Consider the following 25,986-nt stretch of genomic DNA (forward strand, 5'->3'; position numbering starts at 1 on the left):
TACTTTCGAGGCAAACAAATTTACGTCAAGCTTGAATAAATTGTCTGGTTTAACTGGCAGTGTCACGGTGTCTTTCATACTGAACGCGACGGATGATTCCGGAGCTGCCGGTGGATGTCTGGGCTTTGCTGAAACAACATTTTAAAACTAATGGAGATTATATATTCACTCCACTGCCATATGAGAAAAGTGCTGTATCCACTTACAGGACCTGAAACCATACCGGAGAGCCAGCAGCGATGGCCAAACCTCCTCCCGCACACGACTCGATCCGAGCACTGAAGGCACATGTTCAGGTTATGCTCACCTAAGCAAGCAACGGCTATTGACCGAATGAGCCAGATCCTGTTAGCGGTTATAACCAAGTGCCGGCCCCTAAAAAACAGGACACACTGCGCGCGGAGAAGCGGAAAAACAGGCCTTGATCAAACAAAGCGAGCCGCTGTATGCTCCATCACGGCCACGCTGAAACGCGAGAATTCAGCGCCAGCACCTGAATTCGAATGCGGCCGAGCTCTTACGAAAACAGTGCAGTGCTATGAAACTTACAAGGCGTTCTGAAGGAGGCGCAAAGCGAGAATGGCCGACGCACCTCGCAGAATCTTACAGTTTATTTGCTTTACAAAACCCGTATTCAGAACGGTGTACGAACACAACCTGTATGGCCAGAAATATAGTGAGTTTATACATGACACCAGGCATGGTGAAAAAAGACTGCACATGGCGTGGTTACGTAGTATGGATCCCTTGTGTTGACTGAGTGCAGCGAGCTCTACCTTCTACAAAACTGCACGGTTTTATTGAGACAACGCGTTGGCGAAATCGAAGAGCGACACAACACAAAGGCGTTGTGATGCGTGCCGCGCGAGGGGTGAAAAAAACAAACAAGGAAGTCCAGCACATGAAGCTACAGCGGGCCAGAGATTTTCTTCCGCGGCGAAGCTTAACAGCTTCTGCGAGCTAAGAAAAACGAAACGGGAAGAAAAACTTTGAGGCGAACTACTTGCTCATCGTGAACTTCTTGGTACGAAACTCTGGGCATTCATGCAGCACAGTTTGAAAGAAGTGCTTTTGCTGTCCAAGGGATTTTGCTACTGCCGTGGAATAAATTCTGCTCATTTGAGTCGAATTCACGCACTCTGCCGCCACGCGGTGAAGCGCGACCTTCACTAAATCGAAGAGTTCGAAAGAACACACAGTACCATGACAATGACACAAATCATCACGTTTGGGCAAGAGACAAAAAAGAAACTGTGCTCTGCGCCATATATACCTCGAACAAAGAAAATTTTGACCATATAAATGGAGAATAGAACGAGACTGATCTACTAGAAGAAAGGCAGCAAATATAGAGCCGTGTCGCACGGGCGTTTCAATCGACAATGCAAGCAGTAAGGTCCACCTATAGGGGTGGGCAGGAGAGACTGTTCCGAGAACTCCAGAATAGCTTTAGAGAGAACAGCCAAAAAGATATTGATTGTGTGTTGGAGTGAAACTTTTCTTATACAAAAGACGTGCGAAAAAGGATTGATAGTGGTTTTTTTGGTGGAACGGGTGGGAAGACCGCGTTTTTATACAAAAAAACGCATGAAAAAGGATTGATAGCGGTTTTTTTTTTGGTGGAATGGGTGGGAAGACCGCGAGTTTCAATGTCAAAATTAAGAAATATGTAATTCCTTAGCACCGCAATGTTACTGGATGCAACAGCCGTATTACACGATCATATTTCCTTTGGCTGAATCTTGTTATAAATTACTGAATCCGTTTTCTTCCTAAATGAATATAATGGTAGCAACACACGTGGCATATAGAACACCTCTGATCCTGTAATGGCAGTCGTATTCTTGGTTAATAAGTGAAATAGCTTTTGAGTTTGAGCAGTATGATAACAGAAATAGCCATTTAGCTTTACCCAAGGTTACAAAACAATGTTGCATGGCCAAATTTTTTTGCAACATTTTTTCTCAAGGTCTCCCACTTACTTGAGTTTCACGGAAAGTACGTCTTCGCCAGACATGACGCAATGCAGATCAGCACTCATACATCGACTTAGTGCATACGTGTTAGTGCATACCCCTGCAGATGTGTTTACCACCTCTGTGCTCTACGGAATTACACAACGTAACAACAAAGGCTAGGTAAAAAATTTCACTGCAATAAATATGCGACTTCAAGCGCCTTCCCTCCTTCGATAAACCAAACTCGTACTCTATTTACCGTTTCCAAGCGATTAGCCTTCGTTTTTGTTTGCCCGTAAACGAATGAACGCGTTCATCACCGAACGGCCACTTGCTCCTTGAGACGCACGTGCTGCAGCGCGAAAGTGTGTCTGAATGTTTAGATGCTGTTGTCGGTGGTAGCGGCGTATCGCGTTTCTCAGCCGCTAAATATATTTTGTCTCATTGCACGTGGTTCACATATGTACTTTTCTTGCATGGGTTATAGAAATTTCGATGCTTTATATTTGCAAGCTTATTTGTGCCTACTTTCTCTGTTCCTGTGGCACTAGGTGGCCGCAGCGTCTGCGGTAACCTAGCCTGGTTCAGAAATCAAAAGCTTCCAAATTTCTCCCTTCTCTTTTATTTTAGCCCTTTGACCTGCTCGGCCCTAACGCGCACCAGCCTATTCTCTCCCACCGTGGGTAGTGGAGAGTAAGCTACGCGCTCACATAAACGCCGCCGTGGAAAGCAGTTGCTGCCCTTAAGGAGATAAGTATTTTTGCCGAAGCGTTGGCTCCAGCTGAATTCCTTGTTCGACCACTCTTTATCATGCATAGTGTAGGCAGTAAGACAGCCACCAGATCTGCTTTTCATGGCCATATTTTAACACTCTTCCAAATAAGAACGCGGCCAGGAATAATAAAACCAAGGAAGCGACGCAGATCTCGCTCTAGCCCTATTCAGGGCCGCGTGAAGCATTGAAAGTTCAAAAATGCAGGCTTCGGCACGCGAACGCATCGAGAATGTCCCGCATTGAGCAGCACATAAAATTCCTGGCTCCGGAGTAGGAAAGAGTCCTTCACTGCTATCTGAATAGGCTTTACTTATGTCTTTGTCCCACGCTTATATTCAACATAAGCTTATTTGACCACGGCATGCGAACGAAGGACAAAATAGACATGGGTATTGCGGTGAAACCGGGTGGCAAATACATGGCATCAGGAGCCAGAAACGACAACAGCGCACGATTATCCCACATGTTCTGCGATAATCTTCTCTGTGGGCCTACGTATTATTCGTGGTCGCGAAGAATACATGACTCATCGGTGGTAGTGTTACAACAAGCGGGGTTAGCCTGGCGTGCTTATATGGTAATCCACCTCAGCATCTCTGCCATCGGTAAAACAGGGCCTCCCCAAACGTTTATCAAATTAGTGCATCGGTGGAAGGCAATCGGCAGGCATAGAACCTTACTGCTTGCATCATACATGCGGTATACCGGGTGACGTGGAACACTTCGCTGGTATGTGCCCGCCGTTCCACACGGAAAGAAAAAAAAACTATTTGCGAGCATATACAGAGGAGAGGCCTTCTCGACACAATCATGAGAAGCCAACAACAACAGCAAAAAAAAAAAAGACCCCAAAGGAAACATAGGGTAAATTACTTGTACTTACGAATTGAATTAAAGAAATGATAAATTAATGACAAAGAAACTGGATGAAAAAGAACAACTTGCCGCAGGTGGGGAACGATCCCACATCTTCGCATTACGCGTGCGATGCTCTAACTAATTCAGCTACCGCCGGCGCGGTTTCTCCGTTCAATTTCTTGGGTATTTATGCGTTACTACTACAACTAACCTTGGGAGTGTTAGCCCACGCCACCACTCACAAACCTTGGCGGCGGATGTCGAACATCCTTTCTGCCGCAGGCGTCACGAGTACGTGATCTTTCTGCGTGAAGGCAAGTGGTCAATAAACCTGCACATGCTACCTGAAGGCATCAATGTTGCCGGATTCGAGACCCTCGTTATGTAAGAACGAGGAGAAAGGGGGTTAACCGAGGGGCCCGATTTTTATTAATTATATCATGAGAAGCCAACAAAGACACCAAGGAAAACATAGGGGGAATTACTTGTGCTTACTAATTGAATTAAAGAAATTATAAATTAATGGCAACGAAACTGGATGAAAAAACAACTTACCGCAGGTGGGGAACGATCCCACATCTTCGCATTACGCGTGCGATGCTCTAACCAATTGAGCTACCACGGCGCGGCTTCCCCGTCCACTTTCTTGGGCATTTGTGTGTTAATTACTACTAGAACTAACCTTGGCAGTGTTAGCCAGTGATCAGTCGTTCGATCAGTCAGTGTTAGCCGCGATCAGTTCAGCGGCCTTGAGTTGAGCAGCGCAAAGTTATAACCCCTAAGATATCATGGTGGTTGCAAAGGTAAAACTTGAGATATGTGGTTGGTAGCGCAACCCTGAAGTCTTTAGATGTCTCATACTTGATGTAAGCTCTCAATTCGCTTCGCTTGTGCCTGTACGAGGAGCTCTATATTTATTAATTAAATTATGGGGTTTTACGTGCCAAAACCACTTTCTGATTATGAGGCACGCCGTAGTGGAAGACTCCGAAAATTCTTTAACGTGTACCTAAATCTAAGTACACGGGTGTTTTCACATTTCGCCCCCGTCGAAATGTGGCCGCCGTGGCCGGGATTCAATCCCATGACCTCGTGCTCAGCAGCCCAGAACCGTAGCCACTAAGCAATCACGGCGGGTAATCTATCTTGATGATGACACGTGACATCTAAGGGGCAAATGCTAAGAATTGTGTCTCGATTCCATGAAGCATACAGGCCAGAAAGAATTGGTGAGGTGCTTACGATAGCATTTCAGATGACTGTAGTTTTTCATATACAGTGTACAAATACTTTCGCATGGTCTTCGAAAATGCAAACCAGAACCATTTTGAAGAATACCCTTTGCAGCGAAGTAACGAAAGAAAAGAATACCGACCGGCTACAAAGGGCGAATTGCGGGTAAGTGGTCGACATGTTAATTGTAAGCTTCATAAGGAAGGTATACCTTACTTGTAAGGGCTATTATTATTATTATTATTATTATTATTATTTGTAATGGAAATACAAGCACATAAAGGAAACAGGGAGGGAGCAAGCTGACAACTGCCACCGAGAGGGGCACAGCGCCTGCCTTCTCTTTCGGCCTACTAACTTGATTAAACTACACCAACGTTAGTGCAGCCCCAACTGGCATACGGCGAATTTTTTTTCCGGACTCAGGCGCCATTGGAAGCCTGAAAAATGCAGTGGCCTGTGCAAAGATTCGAAATAAAGGTACCGAATACAAGAAACCGGTACCTAACCTCTGTACCACGCTACCACTCGATAGAAGGCTTCTGTGAGATACTGGAAGGAGAAAAACGGTAGGAGATCGAATATGGCTTATTGGTTAATCTGATAAAATATGGCGGGGATATTGCACTCGTAAACCTTGTGGCCCCTCATATGCGCGTAATACCTCATGCTTTCAAATGTACAAGATACTTGGAAGAATCGCGGCATAATAGTAATCGAAAGCAAGAGAGAAGTTAAAGAATTGAAGATTTATAAACCCGTTAGCTTCTTTTCGGTTTAATACAAAATATTCCATAACATAATTTTCAACAGATACAGGGCTAAAGTTTACTTTAGTGAATTTATTGAGCAGGCTGGCTTTGGAAAGGGTTATTTAACCATGAATTACGTCCATTTCATCAATAATCAAAGGGCACAGCACTTCTGAAGCTGGCGGGATGGCTAAACCACTGCTCCTACCTTTGCAGTTTGGTGTTCAAATTTATGCAGCTTGCTGCAAAAGCGACAACAGAGTCTTTATTGTCGTGCCGTACCCTCGGATGTGTTGGTCTATTGTGGTGGACTGTTGCTCGGCGTTAATACTATGAATACCAGAGGAAAACCCGGGCCCGAACACTGTTGAATTGTTACAACAAATCTTGGATAATGAGAAAGAATCTGATGACCAGAAGAACACCATTAGAAAAGAAGTCGCTGAACTTAATATGAAGACTGAAGGAAAGGACAAGCATCTCATGGCCGTGCAGGAAATGCAAAATAAAATTAAGAGACTACAAAATTTGCGGACAGTGCAAGGAGGGGTGGGAAGAAAAATTGCAGGCAGGACTTTAATGGAAAAGAAGGAAAGTAGCAGCTGCATACTGAAACGAAGAGATGAATACGCTTTGGTGACGTTCTAGCACTGTGTGCGATGGTTAGAAAAGCTGACCGCTGTCACCTAGAGTAACAGATTAGGAAAGAGATTATGTAAAAAGATTAAGTGAGGAAGGTGGCCCTAGTTTTAGGCCTTATAATAAGTGCTTTGTCTTACACCGAACGTAAATGGTAATGATGATAATTGTGGATGGCAGCAGCAAGTTACTGTCTAGGTTAAGCCACGCATTATGTGAAATTAGCGAAGCTCAAAAGCCGTTTTCATCCACCCAGAAATGGTGCAAAATCCATGCGCGAAAAAACAGAAAAAACAAAATGACCAACTTACGAGCGCCATTTTATGTAACATTAGTTCTAATAAGTGCGGAAGGTCTGGTAAACAAGTGTGCATTATTTTACGGCGCAGAATATACATAACATTAGAGTCTGATTGCTCGGGCAGCGCGCAAACCTTTCCGCAGCAAAAATACACAATCTGCGCGAACGCGCAGTGGAAATTGAATAAGCAAGAGCCACCATGAACAGACTTCTACAAATGCGCCCAAATAAAGAATACAACGGCGGCAGAGGTGAATCTTTGCTTACCTTCCACGGTAATCGTATTTCGCTAGAGAGAATTTTACCGATGCACATGCGTACTCTCTTTTTTTCTTCAAGATGCTCGCATGGTGGAATGTTACGTTTTCTTTTTATTGGACTTGTTTGCGTCTTGCCGCTATTCTTCGGCAATATGTTAAAGCTTGATTTGTTTTGTAATCTCGATAAAAAGTAGCATTTCTGAAATGCTTTGGCATGGTCCAGTAACGCAGAAGAAATCGCCAGTAGGTTGCCTTACAAGGAAAGTCAGACGGTGTCTACTCCGTCAGCAAATTCTGTTTTCTTTCGTGCTTCTTCGCTTATATACAAATTTAGGTTCCATGCCACAGGAATATTCGCATTATTCGTACTTGCCTAGGGTGCACATTTCTTTTACAGGTCAAGCATTCAATAGCCTTCGCCCGCGTTAATACAGAAACCGAATTTACAACGTAGTTTTGATATCCTCTAGACCTCGCATAATTGCCTAAACAAACAATGAGAAAAAGGAAGTGCAATGTGGTCAACTTTACAAGCGAAGAACAGCACGTGAACTGCCGAAATGAAATGAGTTCTGGCCCGCACACATTTTTGCGAACATATTGTAATGTTTTCCTGTTAGATATGTTTCAGCGCTACATCACATTCCCTCGCCCACAAGCTTGCACCTACCAGGCGGCCACTTCTATACTCTGTGACCCCTAATCTCCGCTAATGAGAACCTATATAGATATGCGCAATTCTCATTTCTTGTTTTGTTTTGCTAGCCACGTAAGTATTATGAAAGTTTTCGATTCGGTTCAGTTTTCCTGTGGCCGTACAAGAAAACTATACGGCCAACTTATTCAATTTGTAAAGCAACAAAATGTAGCAACTCTCTAAAAGATCCATCAAAATGAAAGCGATGTGTTAATTGTGCGCTCCTGCGATCGAAGTTGCAGAATATAAACTGGGTTTGCGGTGCCAGTCCATTTTGTTACGCCATCGTCGAGCTGTTATCGTCAAGGCACTTCCTCAGCTCGCTCGCGCCATATTGAAACCTCTACTGGTTTATCTTTCTCCGGTGGCAGCATTTCACCGGCTAACAAATGTTAAATGTTATCGCTCGGCACAGGACGCGCCTGCGCGTATCGGTAGTTTCTCGAACGTTATCCATGGTTCTATCCGTTCTCTGTTGTCACTGACCCTTGGGTAATCTGATTGTATGCGTGACGCGATTTATGTTGTATTTTCTAGAAGGCTCGCGGGCTGCCGCGTTAACGCTGCAAACGCCGTTGAATCATGTGTAAAAGCAGACGCGCTTGACCCGCAGATCTGGTTTGTCGACGATCGACGACTTTGCTCGCCGCTATCGTTGCACTTGGGTGTTACTGCTTTTGCTGCGCACAAGTTCGCCCAATAAAGGGTTAAGTTTGTAGATAAGTTTTGGCACTGCGTCGTTCTTCACCGTCACTACATGACATCTGGTGGAGGTGCTTGTACAATCATGTACCGGACGCGTCCACAAAGCCATGACCCAAGACTGAACCTTGAAGACAGCACCGACATCGTTCCACACCTTCCAGCTGGCCTCAGGCTACAAAACCTGTCCGCGGAACTTCTACCCGTCACGACCAGAAAGACCAAGACCAAGCCGGGAGCCACGATGATGAACCCAGCACTCAACCAACCCGTACCACACTTACACAAATATTCTTGATCTTGTTCTAACTACACCTCCTGATCTAGTTCATGCATTGACATGTCTGCCGGGTCTCAGTGACCAGTCCTTCATTCACTTTTAGCCTAAAACACTGACACGCGTGTGCGACCTAATCACAAATTTATCAGATTACTCGAAACCAGAGTTTTCCTCGATAAATGCAGAACTGGAAATTTTTTTAGATGAGTACATGCCAAACTTTGCTAACCGTACTGTGGAAACGAACTGGTAGCTTTTCAAAGAAAAGATTCACATTCTTGCGCAAAAATACGTACCAATACGCGTAATATCAGGCAAGCATCGTTCCCCATGGTTCACTGCCTCATTAAGACGTATCTTAAGCTTTAAAAAACGAGTTTTTCGCACAGCCGAAATGAAGGGCTGTCCTTATCACTGTGATTTATATCGCGTCATAGCTTCAGGTTATCAAAAAGCACTGAAAGACATGAAACATGTATTGTTACACAGCACGCTTCCGTCCCCCCCCCCCCACCATTCTTGACTTAACTCCAAAAAAAATTTGGACATCGTTGCTGGTCCCAAGCATAAAACAATAGCTCTTGACGATGGCAGCGGCGCAGCCGTTCCTTCGTCACAGTGTCTTCAAGTGCTCAATGATGTTATTTTTTAAAGCTTTTCTTCAGCAATCATGTGTTTCCGTCGCCTGTTTTAACACAGTGCAAAATCACTTATTTGACCCAATTTTAATTGACAGTTTTGGTGCGCAAGCTTATAAATAATTTCAAGGTTTCTTTGTCTTCAGGAATTGACGACATAAATAAAAATTTTTAGAGAATACAAATGTTTATTTTTTCCATTTACTTGTATGTACTGTTTTCGTAGTTTGGATTTAGGACAGTTGCCCAGGGACTGGAAGGTGGGCAAGTTGGTACCAATATTCAAGCCTGGTGATGCTCATTGCGCCGCCAATTACAGGCTCGTATCGTTAACGCGTATCCGATGTAAAATGTTTGTACATGTCATATATGCTAACTGGGTTGAATTTCTTGTAAATCATTCATTCTCTTCCTTATCAGCATAGCTTTCGTAAATCATTTTCGTGTGAGACGCAGCTAATTTCCTTCACCCGCCACTTATCTGACGCATTAGACGAGGAACTTTTCATTGACATCATATTCTTAGATTTTTCAGAAAGCTTATTAATCACCAACTACTTTGCTTAACGCTTAGCAACACGAATATTTACCCTAATATTTTTTTATAGATAGAGAGTTTTTTGTGTAATAGAATCACTGCTAACAACGCTGATTCTTCAACATGTTCTGTTGCGTCAGGCGTGCTTCAAGATTCAGTGCTAGGGCTGTTATTGTTCCTAATATATGTTAATGATTGCCAAATTCTAATAACTCCACAATCAGGCTTTTCGCAAACAACGGCGTCATTTGCCGAGGAATCACTTGTGTGTCAGACTCGCCCATAAGTGAATGTGATTTAGATAAGGTATCTAGTTGGTGTAACACTTGGCTGATATTAAAAAAAAATGTAAGGTTATGGGTGTTTCACACAGGTCTCCTATTGCGAATCTTAGTGCGTACCATATTTCAGGCTCTGTACTTGAACAAGCAACAACTTAAAAACATTTAGGGGTTCATATAACTGCTAATCTTTCATGGTAACTGCATGCCAATTATATTGTTAAAAAATGCTAACCACATGCTCGATCACTTGTAGCATAACTTTTCTATCGCTCAGGTTTCGTTAAAGCTACCACTCTACAAAACCCTACTGCAGTCGAAATTAGAATACACATGCTCTGTGTGGGACCGGGGCCTCGATACCTTTACTAATCAATAAGAATTGGTACAGAATAGAAGTATCCGTTTTATATTGTGCGACTGCTCCCGCACTGCTAGCGTAACTGCAATGAAAAGTACTTTGAACCTGCCTAGTCTTTCCCTTGGTAGAAAATTCTCGCGAATGTTAACCTATCACAAGCTTTATTACCACAATTGTCAGCTAAAAGGGGATCTTTTTGAGCGATCATTCACATCGCCACGCAAAGGTCATCGCTATAAGGTACGCATTCCATACTGCCGAACTAATGCGTACTTTAACACTTTTGTGCCAAAGACGACTAGATTGGAACCACCTGCCTACCTCGGTTCCCGATATCTCTGACACGTGTTTAATTAAAACTGCCGCTCAAAACTACGTGTTTACCTAATGTGCCTTGTTATTTATCTGATATTGCATTTCGCGAAAACCTATGCTTTTTGGTTACTGTATACCATATTCTTTTCTTTCTGCTGCATTATGACTGTACTTTTCTTTTTTTTATTCCACTCCCTTCTGTAACGCCCCCTGGGCCTTGAATGTATTGTAATAAATAAATAAATAAATAAATAAATAAATAAATAAATAAATAAAGACATAAATAAACAAATAAATAAATAAATAAATAAGCTTTCCTTGAGATCTAGAATTTATTTACTGAATAATACACTTAACTAGACATAATTTTTGTTGTTTTTTGCCATAAAAGAAAAAACAAAGAACTCATCTATGTTTCACGGGGCAGTGTACATTTATTTTTCGGAGAAGTGAAAATTGATTATTGGCTGTTGAATAAAGCAGGTACTAAAATTTCCTCTCTCTACGATGGCGATGGCGAGCACATAACAACGACAAGGGGACCACAACGACGACAACGGCTGCGGTATGACGTCAATGACGATGAATGAGTGCCTGACACCGAAACATTGTTGAGTGACATCTAATATAACGCTGAGAATTAGTGCTGCTTTGCGAACAACCACGTTTAACTTTTAACAGGGAAAGGCGGGCTAGTTGGTGGTCAATATTGGAATGAATTATGTAACCACGCAAACGAAAACGTACGAAGAAGGAAACACACAAGGACAAGCGCGGAACTTCAACTCAGATTTACTCCTGGAAAGCCACACATTTATACATGTATCATAATCACACTTGATAATAATCAGACAACCATCACTCGACATTGGCATGCGGGCGTGAGTGGCACAGATTTCTATGTAAACAATTTAACTCTTTTTCACTCAGTGACACGGAAGAGCTGCTTACGCAGCTGCCAGATTGCATTTTGATACAGTAAGCTTCATAGATTTCTCGGCTTAGTTGTGACGCAAACATCTTCAAGACTTTTGTGTCGCGGAACCTAGGCGTGCAATTACGACAGTGGCGACAATGGTCACCCAGTTCCCCCCCCCCTCCACTAATCCTTCTACCCCTGCGCGTTGCTCCTGCAGTCTGACGTTGAAACATCGTCCCGTCTGCCCTATGTAGCTGTTGCCACACGAGAGGGGCATCTGGTGCACTACCCCTATTCTGCTTGGGACGAACCAGTCAACGTGCTTGATACTACATTCATTTCTGTTCTTCCTTCCGTGCGCCATGATGCACATGCCCGCCAATTTCTTGGGTGCCATAAACACCACCGGGACTTCACATTTTCAGCCACCTTTTTGAAGCGGTGAGAGATTTGGAGGTAGTACGGGATGGCAACAGGTCTTCGGCGTTGCGGCTCTACGCTTGGGCGGAGCTCTGATGGGCCCCGCGCTTTCTTATCAAGGGCTTCTAGCACCGAGGTGACCATATCGCAGTAAAATCCTGCGCTGTGCAGTCTTTGCAGCTGTAAAAACGCGCTATGTTGCATTTCATGCTGGCAGGATTTATCTAGAGCAGCACGCAGGCAGTTTTTTGCCATTCTCCTTTTGACAAGCTTCGAATGAGCAGACTGGTAGTTTAAAATACCTATTCTTGAGCGGGGCTGATACCTCCAGCACGCATGGAATCCAGCAATAACAATGCAAATGTCCAGGAACTGCAGGCATCCATGCGAAGGCAGCTCAAAAGTGAAACTCAACCCAAAGGCGCTCTCACGCAAAATTTCAAGAACAAAGTTCACTGCAGTTGAACCCCCTCCCTCCGATTCCCCTTTAAAAAATAGCATAATCGTCAACATACCTGAATATCTTAGCCGAGTAGGCTGCGTCAAGACGTTCAGCAATTTGCTTGTCAAAATATGGTAAAAATATGTCACTTATAAAGGGACAATACAGGAACCAATGCATACCCCGCGCTTTTGGACGAAGGGGTGGCAACTGGCTGACCATTGTCGCCACTGTCGGAATTGCACGCCTAGGTTCTGCAACACAAATGTCTTGAAGATGTTTGCGTCACAGCTAAGCCGAGGAATCTATGAAGTTTACTGTATAAAAATTTAATCTGGCAGCTGCGTAAGCAGCTCTTCAGTCTGACTGAGTGAAAAAGAGTTAAATTATTTACATAGAAATTTGTGCCACTCACACCCACATGTCAACGTCATGTGAAGGTTGTCCGATGATTCTGAAGAGTGATTATGATACACGTATAAATGTGTGGCTGTCCTGGACTAAATCTGAGGTGAAGTTCCGCGCTTGTCTTGTGTGTTTCTTTCTTCGTCCGTTGTCGTTGGCGCGGGTACATAATGCATTCCACATTTAACAACGGGCTTGCTTTATGCCAAACTTTATCTCCGTGTTTTGTAGCGTGCCCGTGAGAACAATTTTGAGCAAGCTTTTACGGTAAAACTCCGATTTTCTAATACTGTTTTGCGGAGTAAAAGACCGTGGGCGTGAAAACAGAAGAGCAATTCAAATGTAATAACACATCGTTTCACGACTCTTTTAGGAGTAATTCCCGTCCCAGAAAATTGGACACCGCTGGTAAATGGGAGATTAAAATATTTCCAGCCCCAATTGCACTTCAAAAGATTACATAAAGGGCTTATAGTAATGTATGAGCTCCTGCCTTTTTAGAAGCTCGGCAAAAGCGTAAGACGAACTTCAGTTCTTTGAATCCGAAGAAACCTATAAAATAATGAAAGAGATCGGAATAGCATTTGAAAGCTAAACAAATCATAAAGAATAAATATTCAGATGTCTCCCTTCAGCTAAGCCGCATAACGCTTAACGTTGTAGTGAAGTGCTTGAAACCGAAATATCCCAACAAAAGGACAACAGCGTACAAAGGATCACTAATGTATCGGCCAATGCAAAAATCGCTAGGTTTTCATATTCTTGAAGGGACTTCAATAACTTCACATTGTTGAATGTAGATACGGTGATTCCAATAAAGTATAGCGCCACGGTCATAGGAAATAAATGATAAAAATCAGTCCTGCAGCACTTTTTTAAAAACTTCACTAATGGAGCTTTCACGATTTTTGCTAGCACATACGAGGACTGTTTTTCTGAAATGGATAAGTTACCCAGAGGTACTATTGTGCCCCGGTCACTGATAATCTGGACGGCGCTTTCATCTCAGCTTTCTTAAACTGCTTTTTTTCTCTATATTTTCGTATTTGCCAATCTTGTTCTGAACTGCGGGTCCAAAATCTGCTTGATGAGAACTATATAAAGTGAACCCCACCATAGACTAATATTTTTTCTCATTTTTTCCCTAGAAATTTTTACTTTGGCCTGCTTCATCCGTTTTGCATATTGCGATTGAACAAGTCAGGGTTCCGTGGTAGGGACGAGGCGTGAATTCGGCGTCAGTTAGCGCACATTAAAAACTCCCTTGCACTCTTACTGTACCCCTTCTTTACTCCTAAATGAACTTAGAAAGTGTGTATCGCTAAATACAAGGCTTCTTCAGCCGTTCCAGTACATAAAGATATTTGTCCCGCTCCAAATTGTTTCGCTAACTGAACTCGAAAAACTATTGCAGAGACTGCTGTAAGTCAGAAGACGTCATGCCTTTGGCTCGCTCACCGTTTGGGCGACGCTTTCGAAGATGTGTCGAGGAGCGTGCTTGGAGAACCAAGCGGTCGGCAGGCATATCCTGTAAGTGGTGTAGGACGTGAATAAAATAACATGCTTGCACATGGTGCACATGCTTCGTGAACTCACGAAAACTTACCTGAACTAATTAATATGTGTAACTAGAGTACCAACTTTACTAATACACGCTGTAAACAAGACAACCCCGTGACAACAGGTGGAATGAAACACGCGCTTCCTTCGCAGTTTCGCAAAGTTGCAGTTTCGCCCGAAAGGCGAAGCATCGATTGCGATAGCAAATGAGCAGACAGCTATGCAAAGTAAGGATAGTAGTTTTATTGGCCGTATATTCTTGCAAACATTCGCTCACTGACTAAATTAACAATAATTGTGTAACGCGCGCACAAGGAACCATGAACACATCTCATTCGATGAACTCGACAACTCGCTGTCGAAACGATGGAGGTAGGAAGCGCGGCAGCAGCAGCTTTAGGTAAATGCAGGACATGGTTTGAGACTCACCTCGGACACTCAAGTACTAGCCGAATGAAGACACTACTTATTATAATTCTGTCATTATTACTCAACAACTCGTAATAAAAAGATCATCGCATTGCATTATAAGAGGGAAGAGAAACCTCTTTGTCCAGTTCCATACGATAAAAAAAGAAGTCATTGACGTTACCATGGACAACGACGCGGGTGGTCGAATGATTTCGTTTTCGCTCGACTCTGCGTCGCCCGCGCTTTCGCGTTTTAGTAGTTTGGTTATCGCGTAGTGCAGCGCTGTCTTTGCTGGGTGACGAGTCTCACATAATCTACAACTAGCAGAAAATTTTACGTGTATGTGATGTTGCGGGATGCCCCAATGCTCCATGCCACTTGACCAAGAGTAGCGGCAGTGGCGAATTCAAAGCTCTGGCCTGACTCGATTACCACATTGCTGCGCGTTCGCATTCTGCCCTGAAAAAAAAGCGCCGTCTGTCGGACACCGTTTTATTCACTGACGGCAGTAAATGGTGGTGATGGCGTATGCAACGTCACCACTCCCCGCTCGGGGCGGGCGATTTGAATTGTGATAAAGGTATGCGGACCCTGCAGACACAACTTTATCGTAAACTAAGCCTTTTATTGGCACGAAACAAGCACGGTGATGTTTCTGTAATGATATTGTTACGTGGAAGCACAGCGTATACGCTATTTAGACGGTTTATTTAAAAGGGGTAGCAAGCACTGGCCAACAAGGCAGCTAGCCAACATCAAGCAAGACGCGTCTTCGTCCTCAGATCAGTCAGAAGCCGCTTATGGTTGCATCCCGCTAAATACAAGTGTCCCCATCATCTTCTTCGAATAGCCCGTAGCATGACCCCCTGCGACAGAAGCGCTGGCCCAGCGCCACGAAGGATTCATAGCAGAGGAAGAGTGGTAATGCTTAAGTCTCGAGAAAACTAAGGACTTAAGAAAACTAAATTCTGTGCCATTCAACCTAATTGACAGCTGGCTTACACACTTGAACATTTCTTTATGGGGTATGCCTCTTGTCAATTTATCGCTGTGCTCGTTTTCCTCCGTGGTCCCATAAGCTAGCGCTGCCTTTCCAAGGCGAAGAATCACCAACTCGCTAATTAATGACCTTGTTGACCATTTCATCTCACTCAGAACAACACATAACACTGTCTAAGAATAACCTCGAATGTAGGTTTCTTAACACATGCTTCACCTTTGGTTTGACGCAGCTAGTATCTACCCCAACGCGAAAAAACGAACAGTGCTCTGACATACTAGACCTTATCTTATCCCATCCCGACAGTGTTTCTTCTGTAACACATCTAACAGAACTAAGTGATCACTCAGTACTGCATGCAGAATTATTCTGGCAACTACCGCAGAGCAAAAAAACAAAAAGGCAATTAACATTTTACGATAAAAGTGATTACATCAGTATTAATAACGCGCTAACCGAGTTTTACGGCTGGTACATTATAGATTTCCCGAAGCGGACAGTGGACACCAACTGGATGCTTTTTTAAAAATAAAATGATCCAACTCACTGAGACTTACATACCAACTATCATTTTACGAGCGACCTTCGTCCTCATGGTTCAACAACACATTAGAACAACTAAACAATAAAAAAATATTATTTCGCAATGACAAGCACTCCAATACCGCTCATGCCTGGGAAAAATATTACGCCAGTGAAAAGGCGTTTGATTTTTTGGCCGCAACAGCTAAACGAACCTTCTACTCAAAAACACTCCCTAACATATTGCAAAACAATCTCACACAATTCTGGAAATACATTAGCCCAAATAACCGTAAAGTATTATTATTATATGATAACGACAGTAACCGTGTTCCCGACCATAAAGTATATGAAGTACTAAATTTTGTCTTCTCTTCCGTGTTCATTTCTAAACTTAACAGTGACCTCCCAGACTGTGCTCGCCTAAACCACTCAACCATGCCATACATAACACACGAAGCAAAGGTGTCCTCGAAGCAAAGCAAAGCTAATTGAATCCCTCAAGTTAACATCCTCGGCCGACATCGATGGAATCGATTCCAAAATGCTTAAGAACACTGCGCACATCTCTAGTGTATTTTTGTGTCATATCTTTTGAGCAATCATTATCATCTGGAGTGGTGCCTCAAGACTGGAAAATAAGTAAGATAATCCCAACACCAAAAAAAGGATCATCGTGATCGTGTCACAATTAGCGTCCAATTTCCTTCACCAGTGTTTGTTCCAAACTTATGCAGCATATAATTCATTCTCATATTGTAAACTATGTAACAACCGCTAATTTCTTTAATCCTAATCAACAGAAAGGCATGTCCTGCGAGACTCAACTAGCTCTCTTCGTTAATGACATCAGCTCACATCTTGATCAAAAGGTACCCATAGATGCCCTCTTCCTAGATTTCCAAAAGGCTTTCGACAATGTTCCTCATAAACGGCTCTTCCTAAAACTATCGCGTCTTAATCATAACCCTTGTGTTCTCCAATAGATACGCAACTTTCTGACTAACAGTCAGCAGTGTGTTTACGCTAACCAATGCTCGTCTAACTTATCCCTATTTATCTCCGGCTTGCCGCACAGCACAGTCCTAGGGCCACTACTCTTCCTAATATACATTAACGACTTACCGAGAGGTTGCTCTTTTAAAATTCGTTTATTTGCTGATGGCCAAAAATAGTCCGGAGTACCTCACTATAGCGTGTGCGATAATATATTGAAGCAGGAAAAACACCGGAATTTAATTCATTTTACCTCTCTCTGGCGACAAATAAGTCGCATATTATAAATTTCAGTTGCACCACGTTTAAACCAGCAGATGAGCAATGCATTTTAAGGCGTTGAATTCTAGTGCAATCGGAGGTGCCACAATCGCAACACAAGAATAAAAGAGAATAAATAAATAACATAAGGAATCAGTATATTTATCACAGCTCACCTTTCTTTGATGACTCACCACCTATTCCACTATCACTGATTTGCATTACACTTATGCATTAAAAATAATAAAATATTCGCATGATGGATTAAGAATGAATCCAAGTGTTCATGTTTATTGCGCGCTTTGTTGATGACAAGTAAATATTTCATCTTTTGTTGCATTGTTCTTATTCTTCTGGCGCTCTTTGGCCATCCCTGACCTTTGCGCTAAAAAGAAAGCCATTAATAAATCAATGTTATTCCTTGTATAATTAATTACGCACTTGTTCAAATATACCTTTATTGTTGTGCTGCTTTAGTAACCTATCATTTTAAAGGTACCTGCGCTTGTTATAATCGTCGTGATCTCGACTGACAAACGTCGAATTGTACTTTAGAATTTGGGGGTGAGATTATCAGTCGGCATTACATAGACTTCTCCTATTAGCACTTTCTATTATTGCCATGTAGCAAGCTGTAATAGCTAACTTACTTAATGCATCTTGCTCTTGCAATTCTTATTATAATTGCAATGATGATTATGAGTCATTCTCATCCCCTTCGAAACGAGGCGGTGACAAATAGTCGCCTAGCCTGCTCGAGTTACTCAGGTAAGCTATACATGCTTTTCATTCTAGTATTTTTGTATACATGTCTTTAATCTTTTTTTTATTCCTTAAAACTTCTGTGTAAACTGTGTACCGCTACCTATGCCTGTAACGGAGCCGGTCGTATGAATCACTTCCCAGGTTTTTTTCCACCAATACGGTAAACGTCTCTTACTTATCTCGATTGCTGACCGGTTGATGCTTATGTACATTTTAAGTTCAAGCGCTTCTGGAAGGTCTACGTTACCTGGTTAAATTCCTTCGCATTGCAGTACGGTTTGCTGAGTGGTCTCCGGATTTTTTCTGCAGCATACACATGCCTGATCTAGTTGCGAATATTTGCTCCGGTATGTCCTTGTCCTCAGGCAACCACTTCGAGCCTCAAATAGCAAGGTACTTTCCTTCGTGTTATGGAACAGATTTTCCGGTCCAATTTATTTTGCAATATTCTTGTAAATCCCCATGGTATTTTTTCGTTGCCATTCTATGCATCCAATTAACTGTCAGTGTTTCTCTCACTTTCTTACTAATGACTCCTGGTCGTCTATTTACGCTTTCAATTACTCTGTACTTGGTTGTCCCCTTTCTCGACCTCTTCCTCCATTCCGAGTCCAGGCTTTTCAGGTACAGATAATTGCGCACTTTAGCCGCCCTTTTATTTTGATCCCTGTTCCTGAGTAACCTTTCAAAACAACATTCACTCTGCGCTTCTTTGACATCAAACGAGGCCCAACCCATCTCACCTAGCACTGCCTCATTTGTGGTTTTGCCCAAAGCCAACCGGCCTACCGATCTTTTGTTAACGTTCATCCCCGACAAGTTATCCGATTTTAAGCACAGAATGGCATTTGCGAAAGTTAGCGCTGACAACATTACTCCTTTCCAGATCCCACGCCTCCCTTATTTATTGTGGCCCCAAAGTGCTCTGTTTCATTATTGCTGCATTGCGCTTCCCCTTTATTTTTACATTATCTTGGTGGGTGCTTGAGTAAGTTTTTCCTTCCTTTATGTATAAGCCGAGGTATTTATAATGGCATGACTAGGCGCATGACTTGTTGAATGGACAGCACGAAATTACTCGTGTTTTCATTGAAAATCCTAATTCATGGTTTCTTAGTGCTAAACTTCAGGTCTAGATTTTTCGCTGCGTTGCCACATATATTCACAAGTGTGTGTAAATCTCTTGCATTGTCCGCTGGTTGCGCCATGTTATTCGTATACATCAGTCCGGCGACCTTTTGTTGCACCATTTGTCCATTACGCATGAATAATAAATCAAACTCTAATTCAATGTTTTCCAGTCGCCTTTCTATGTCGTTAACATAAAGCGTGAACAACAATGGAAAGAGAGAATGTCCTTCGTGAAATTGCACCACTTCATTATATTTTCGGCCTTCCCATACAATTTGTAGTCGGTTGTCTCTATATGTATATCTCCCTCAACAGCTCTACGAATTCGTTATCCCTGCCTTCGTGCTTGAAAATATCCCATAACAATTCCGTGTCTACATTGTTGTAGGTGCCCTTAGTATTCAGAAATGTTATCCATACAGGTCAGTTCTGAGCTACTGAAATCTCCATGCACTGAGTTAGTACAAACATAGTATCCTCTAAGCCTCTACCTGGTCTGAGCCCATTATGTATTTACCCCAGTAGATAATTTTTTTTGTCACCCATCTTCGACAGTTTTAATTTTATGCATTGCATTGTCATTTTATATAGCACCGATGTTACTTCAACTGGCCTGTACGAGTTCGTCCTATCCATATCATTGTCGAACAAATTGCTATGGATGACTGGATGGATGGATGTTATGAGCGGCCCCTTTGGAACGGGGCGGTGGATTGCCCCACCAAGCTCTTGCTATTATACTGCCTAATGTCCTACCTAGGTTAAACAATAAAAAAGAAAAAAAAGACTATGAACTACCACACCCAAATTTTCTGATCGCCTAGTGCGAACTGTGCTTTTCTATGTCTCCGTCTTTTGTCGTTTCCCTAGTTTTCTTCCACCAATCCTCCAATCGCCTCTTACTAATACCTATTGCGGACATGTTTACTTTACCACTGCTCCCGCTGAACCCAGGGGCTTCAAGGAGGCCAGTCGTGCCTAAATCGACCTCTGGGTAGACGTCTTCACATTCTAATAAAACATGCTCCATAGTTTCCCTAGCTTTACCGCAGCAAGCACATACTTCTTCCTTCTTATATCTCGCTTTATAGGTGCCTGTTCTAAGGCATCCTGATCTCGCTTCGAAAAGTAGTGAGGTTCCCTTTGAGTTATCATAAATTGTTTCTCTCCTGATTTATTTTTCCTCCTAAGTATAGTTACTCTGGGCAGGTTTCTTTTCCATTGCCGCCACCCGTTAGATTATTTCAGCCTCTCTGACTTTCCGCTTGACCTTATTTGTTGCTGTGTTGCCCACCCTACAGGCCGCATACTTGCTGGTAAGCTTTCTAGTTCTTTTCCTCCACTGCGAATCAATGTTTTCCTGTACAGATACCTGAACACTCTGCCAGCCCATTTACTTTCTTACATATTCCTCAGCCGTTCTTCATACTCATTTTTACTGCGAGCTGCCCTCACTTCAAAAGTAGTCCAGCCCATATCACCCTGCACAGCTTCATTTGTAGTCTTCCCGTGAGCGCCCAATGCGAGGCGACCCACTGACCTTTGGTTCCCGTCGAGTCCTGATTGTACCCCTGATTTAAAGCAAAGAACCGCATTTCCAAAAGTAAGTCCTAGAACCATTACACCTTTCCACATACCTTGGAGGGCCTCGTACCTATTGTATCCCCATAGCCCTCTGTGCTTCATTATGGCTGAATTTCTATTCCTCTTCACTGCTATTGTTCTTTCCTGTGTTTCCATATATCTATTGCCTTCGTTTATTCATATACCAAGGTATTTATATTCTGCTACCCGAGGTATTTCCTGGCCCTGTATCTCCACTGTCTGTTCACTGTTTTCGTTGAATACCATAACACCTGTTTTTCTAACACTAAATTTAAAACTTAAATTGTTGCCTTCCTGTCCACAGATATTAGCCAGACGTTGCAAATCACTTTGCTTGTTAGCTAGAAACACAATCTCGTCCGCATAAAATAAACCTGGCAGCTGCTGCTCTACTACTGTTCTCGCCTGTTTGTATGAGAGATTAAACCCGATATTACTTCCTTCTAGCGCCCTCTCCATCCTCACCATGCACATCGTAAAGAGCAGCGGGGATAAAGGGCACCCCTGCCTCAGCCCCTTGTTGATATGAACTTTCTCCTTGCTCCTCATCCCTTCCCATTCAACGCAAACGGTATTTTCTAGGTAAATCTCTCTCAACAGCTGTAGACAATCGTCACCTAAACCTTCCCCTTCCAGAATATCCCACAAAATGTTGCGGCCTGCGTTGTCATAGGCTCCTGTAATGTCTATAAAGGCCACATACAACGGTCTGTATCTACTTTTGATATTTAAATACACTGGGTAAGAACGAACAAGTTATCATCCAAACGCCTACCTATTCTGAAGCCATTCTGAAGCTCTCCCACAATGCCATTACTCTCTGCCCATACTTGGAGCTTTAATTTGATTGCCTGCATTGCTAGCCTGTATATTACCGATGTAATGGTCAACGGTCTATACGAGTGAATTCTATGTTTCTCGCTCTTACCTTTATAAATTAAATTCATTCTACTTTGTCGCCAACTGTCTGGTATTTGTCTATCTCTTAAAGTTCCTTCCACTGCTTTCACGATTGCAACAATTCGTGCGACACCTAGCGGCAAGCGGAGGAAATTCCTCGCCTTTAGCCTCCATAGCCGTAGTTCTGCGATCGGGTGCGCTTCGTAAAACGATGGAGCCACCACCTAAGAAACTCTGCACAGCCAAGCAATTTTGCTACGTTTTGAAGCGTTCATCAGCCAGATGAAAAGACAAGTCTCTTTCCTTTCACAAATTTTCCCCTGCACCAAAAGATGGGCGCTGAAGAGCCACCTGGATTGCGAATCTCCGCGTCGCAAAGGTGTGACCAGGACAGTCGTTCTGTTCTCGACATTTTGCTCGAGCCAGTTCTTTTGTCTTGTTTTTTTTTCTTTTTTTAGTGTGAAGAGAACGCGAATCTGCTGCTTTTACTACATTTGCAGTAAAGCGCTGCGATGGCCTTTAGGGACTTTTCTACGGCCTGTCTGTTTATGGCGCCCTTTTTTTCTGTGAATGCATTAAAAACTAGCCTACCTATCCATCCCTGGGGGACTTTAGGAAGCTTGTGCTGAGGTTGTTAGCACCATCGTGACGTGTGTTTCATGTGATAGCCGGCGTGGCAATACAGTTTGTGATGCTAATGTCTCCACGGCACTCAATCTTTCTCTGAACGAGGCTGTTATATCGGATACTCGCAGCGCAAAACGTGAGGACATCGAGTGTGGTACAACAGCGATAATCGGAAAGTCGGAGTTTCAGGTGCTCCTGAGTAACTTCGATAAATCGTTCTGTTTAAGCACAACAGGTACGCATCAGCCTGAAAAATAACTATGGCGTGGCATAGCAATAGAGCACAGATTAGTCAAACTCATGTAGTGTATGTATATAGCCGCCTTCATGGCCGCATGCGCATGGGAGACTCCGAAACCACAATGTTTGAACCATTGAGAAATACTATGTCCTGCCACCTCTTGCGATCAGCGAAACCCATATATCGCGGATAATTCAAGCATATTTTCAGGCACGTAGAATCCTCTGGGCTGGAACTCTCCGGCATAAGATGGCATGAAAGCCCGCAGGGTTAACTCACGGAGCTAGCTTGGATGCTCGGTTGCCACAGTCAGAAGTTTGAATACTCGCGTTTTTTTTTCTCAAGGTGGAAAATTCGAATTCACCGCCCCCAGTACACTACATCACCAGGCTTGGAGTGGCGCCTGACACCGGCAAAAACGCTGAGAGCAAGTGGGGCGTTACAAAACCCAGGTGCAACCAAATTAGGACAGGAATTGGGCTCGCTGGTGCAGTATTTGGCCTCTCCCTCCCAAATGGCTCATTCGATTAACCAATGGCCCTCAGTCTCCAGCAGCTACGGAGCCGCTAACCAAGGCGGCGGTCAGACCTGTAACGCAGCATACGGTGCTAATGATCTCTGGACCTAGACAGGCCGCCGATAGAAATTTACCCTTGCAACGTTTAACACCAGAGCCTTCTCAAGTGAAGCTAGCCTAGCAGGGCTCTTTGAGGAACTATCAGGCATTGTTTGGGATATCATTGTTTGGAGTACATTACGATATCGTGATACAACATACAACCCCTGTCACGGAAGAAAGCTTTTTACAGAGATAATTTACGTTCATGTCCCAAGATAGGTGCGAAGAGAAATAAACTCCAAAAATTTTATGATTGTCAACTACTCCTGTTTTTTGACCCTCAAATGTGATGGCATTGTTTAAGTGGAACAGCTTATTCATGGAGCGAAAAATAAGTATCTTAGTTTTAATCGCATTAATTTCAATTTGATTTGCCTGAGACCAGATAGATAATCGTTCTAGCAATTCGTTACATTCTACTGTTAAATTGTGGATATCTTTTCCAGGTAACACGAGAGTGCTGTCATCGACTTATATAATGAATTGAGCTTTAGTATCAAGTTTTACAATATTATTGACGCATACATTAAATAAAAGCAGCCCTAGTGCGCTTCCTTGTGGTACGCGAAATCTGTTCATTACGAAAGACGAGATGTGACCGTTCGCGTACAGGCTCCGGAATCTGTCACTTCGATGAGATTTAAATACAGATAAGCAGCTACTACGTATTCCGTAACACCCCAGTTTATCTAATAACATGTTATGGCTGAGGCAGTGAAATGCCTTTCTAAAGTCTTTCTATAGCGTAAGAATATAGATATTCCTTTCTATGTTTTTATTACATTTTCTTTCATCGACAATAGGGCTGCTTTTGTTGATATTTGTTTCCTAAATCCATGTTTCGCGTTATTAATAACACCAAATTTATCAAAGAAATTTGCCATACGACAGTGTATACCTTTCTCGAGGCCCTTCGACAACAAAGGCTGCACCGAAACTGGCCTATAGTTGTTTGGTTCATAGGACTACCGCATTTCAAAATTGCCGAAACTTTACCGTACTTTATTGCTTGGTAAAGACGCCCGATTGCAGCGTTAAATTGAATATATGGGCAAGAGCAGGGAAAATGAAAGTTATGCAGAACTTAATGGGTCCTAACTGTAGGGTAGTGATGTCTAAGGCCTTACTGATATTTAAGGAATTAAATTTGGTACACACTCCATAGGCTGGAAGTAAATGCTAGTGGTAATAATACTAGCATTTGTTCCCGAAGTTTCTGTGCGAAGGGGGTAGGCAGAAGAAATGGCAGCGTTAATGAAGTGTTGAATAAAGTTATTTGCAAGTGTCTTACCTCTTCATTCAATACTGTCATGAAGTATATTGTTTGGAACGCTCGGTTTGGTCCGACGGCCAAGAACATCATTGATTATATGCCATTCCTATTGGGGCGCTGCCGGGTAGCAGTTCACAAAAGCTGCTCATAATAAGTCCGTTGTGCACGCGTAAGTTTCGAATTTAATTGGTTGCTATATATATATATATATATATATATATATATATATATATATATATATATATATATATATATATATATATAATTTAATGGGTTTGGGAAAATTTTCAATTCTTTGAAGTGTAATGTAGAACGCGACTGTACAAATGAATGATACATGAAATTTTTACGTCTGATCATTTTCAAGTGCTCTTTCATTACCCACGGCTTTTTTTTATTTTTTCGGCAGTTGTATTGCTTTCATAGGGAAGTGCATTTCATATCTCTTTAAAGATTCCTTAACAAATTCATTGTAAGCTTCATTGACGTCTGTTTTTCCGAAGACAGAAGACCAGTCTTGCTCCACTATTTGACCCTTAAATGCGAACAGCCTGCTCTCCGTAATAAACTGAAGAGTGAAAGTTTCTATATCAGCATTCCCAATGTCTTTTTAATCTTGATATAGTGCGTAAACAGGACAGTGATCGCTCAGGTCTGAAGCTGTAGTATTAGCGGGGTAAATATTAGTTTCGACGTTTGTTACTATAAGGTCAAGGCATGACAGTGTGGAACGTGTAATGTGCGTTGGTGTAGTAATGAAGTTTTGGAACCAGACGCCGATAATAAAAATGTATCATATTCCCTGGAGACGTTGCTGTCTTCCAGAATATTGATATTGAAATCGCCGCTGCATGTCAGGTGAAAGTGATTCGTGCAGATAAAATCCAAGAAACATTCGTAAAATTCTATGAAACGCATGCAGTTTACTCCTGGTGGGCGACAGACGACCGCAAAGGCTTCATTATTATTTAGTGTTGTATGTATTTCATTATCTTCTGTTGACACGCAGTATTCATGTATCGAAACACATTACTTCTGTTTAGTCACAAAAAGAGCAACACCACCTCCACTTTTTTCTGGTCGATTGAGAAAGAAACTCTCGTATCCGTGTAGCTCCAACTTGCTACTAGCAGTTGTAGCAGTTGTATACCAGGTTTCAGATAACATAATAACATCCAGTTTAAATGAAAACTAGCCTAAATAAAGTATCATCATCTTTATTCACTGGAGACCGGGTATTAGTAAAACTGCCTGGCAAGGTGGGTAACTAGATTTAATAGCGAAAGGTGACACAAACTTTA

At 42.6% G+C, this 25,986-nt stretch overlaps 1 protein-coding gene and 1 non-coding gene across 3 annotated transcripts in view; both read right to left on the minus strand.

Moving 5' to 3' along the window:
• LOC142565794 (neuropeptide F receptor-like) overlaps positions 1-25,986 on the minus strand; it is a 717,880-nt gene that overhangs the window by 330,026 nt on the left and 361,868 nt on the right. For both annotated transcript variants that reach the window (XM_075676329.1, XM_075676328.1), the window contains exon 2: positions 14,233-14,302. The gene's annotated coding sequence lies outside the window, so the exon portion shown is untranslated. The remainder of the gene's footprint in view (positions 1-14,232; positions 14,303-25,986) is intronic.
• Positions 4,144-4,216, minus strand: TRNAT-CGU (transfer RNA threonine (anticodon CGU)). Its single transcript has one exon. It is a non-coding gene; the product is annotated as a tRNA-Thr (tRNA).

This window comes from Dermacentor variabilis, unplaced genomic scaffold (assembly GCF_050947875.1).
Source record: "Dermacentor variabilis isolate Ectoservices unplaced genomic scaffold, ASM5094787v1 scaffold_12, whole genome shotgun sequence".
Classification (NCBI taxonomy): Eukaryota; Metazoa; Arthropoda; class Arachnida; order Ixodida; family Ixodidae; genus Dermacentor; species Dermacentor variabilis.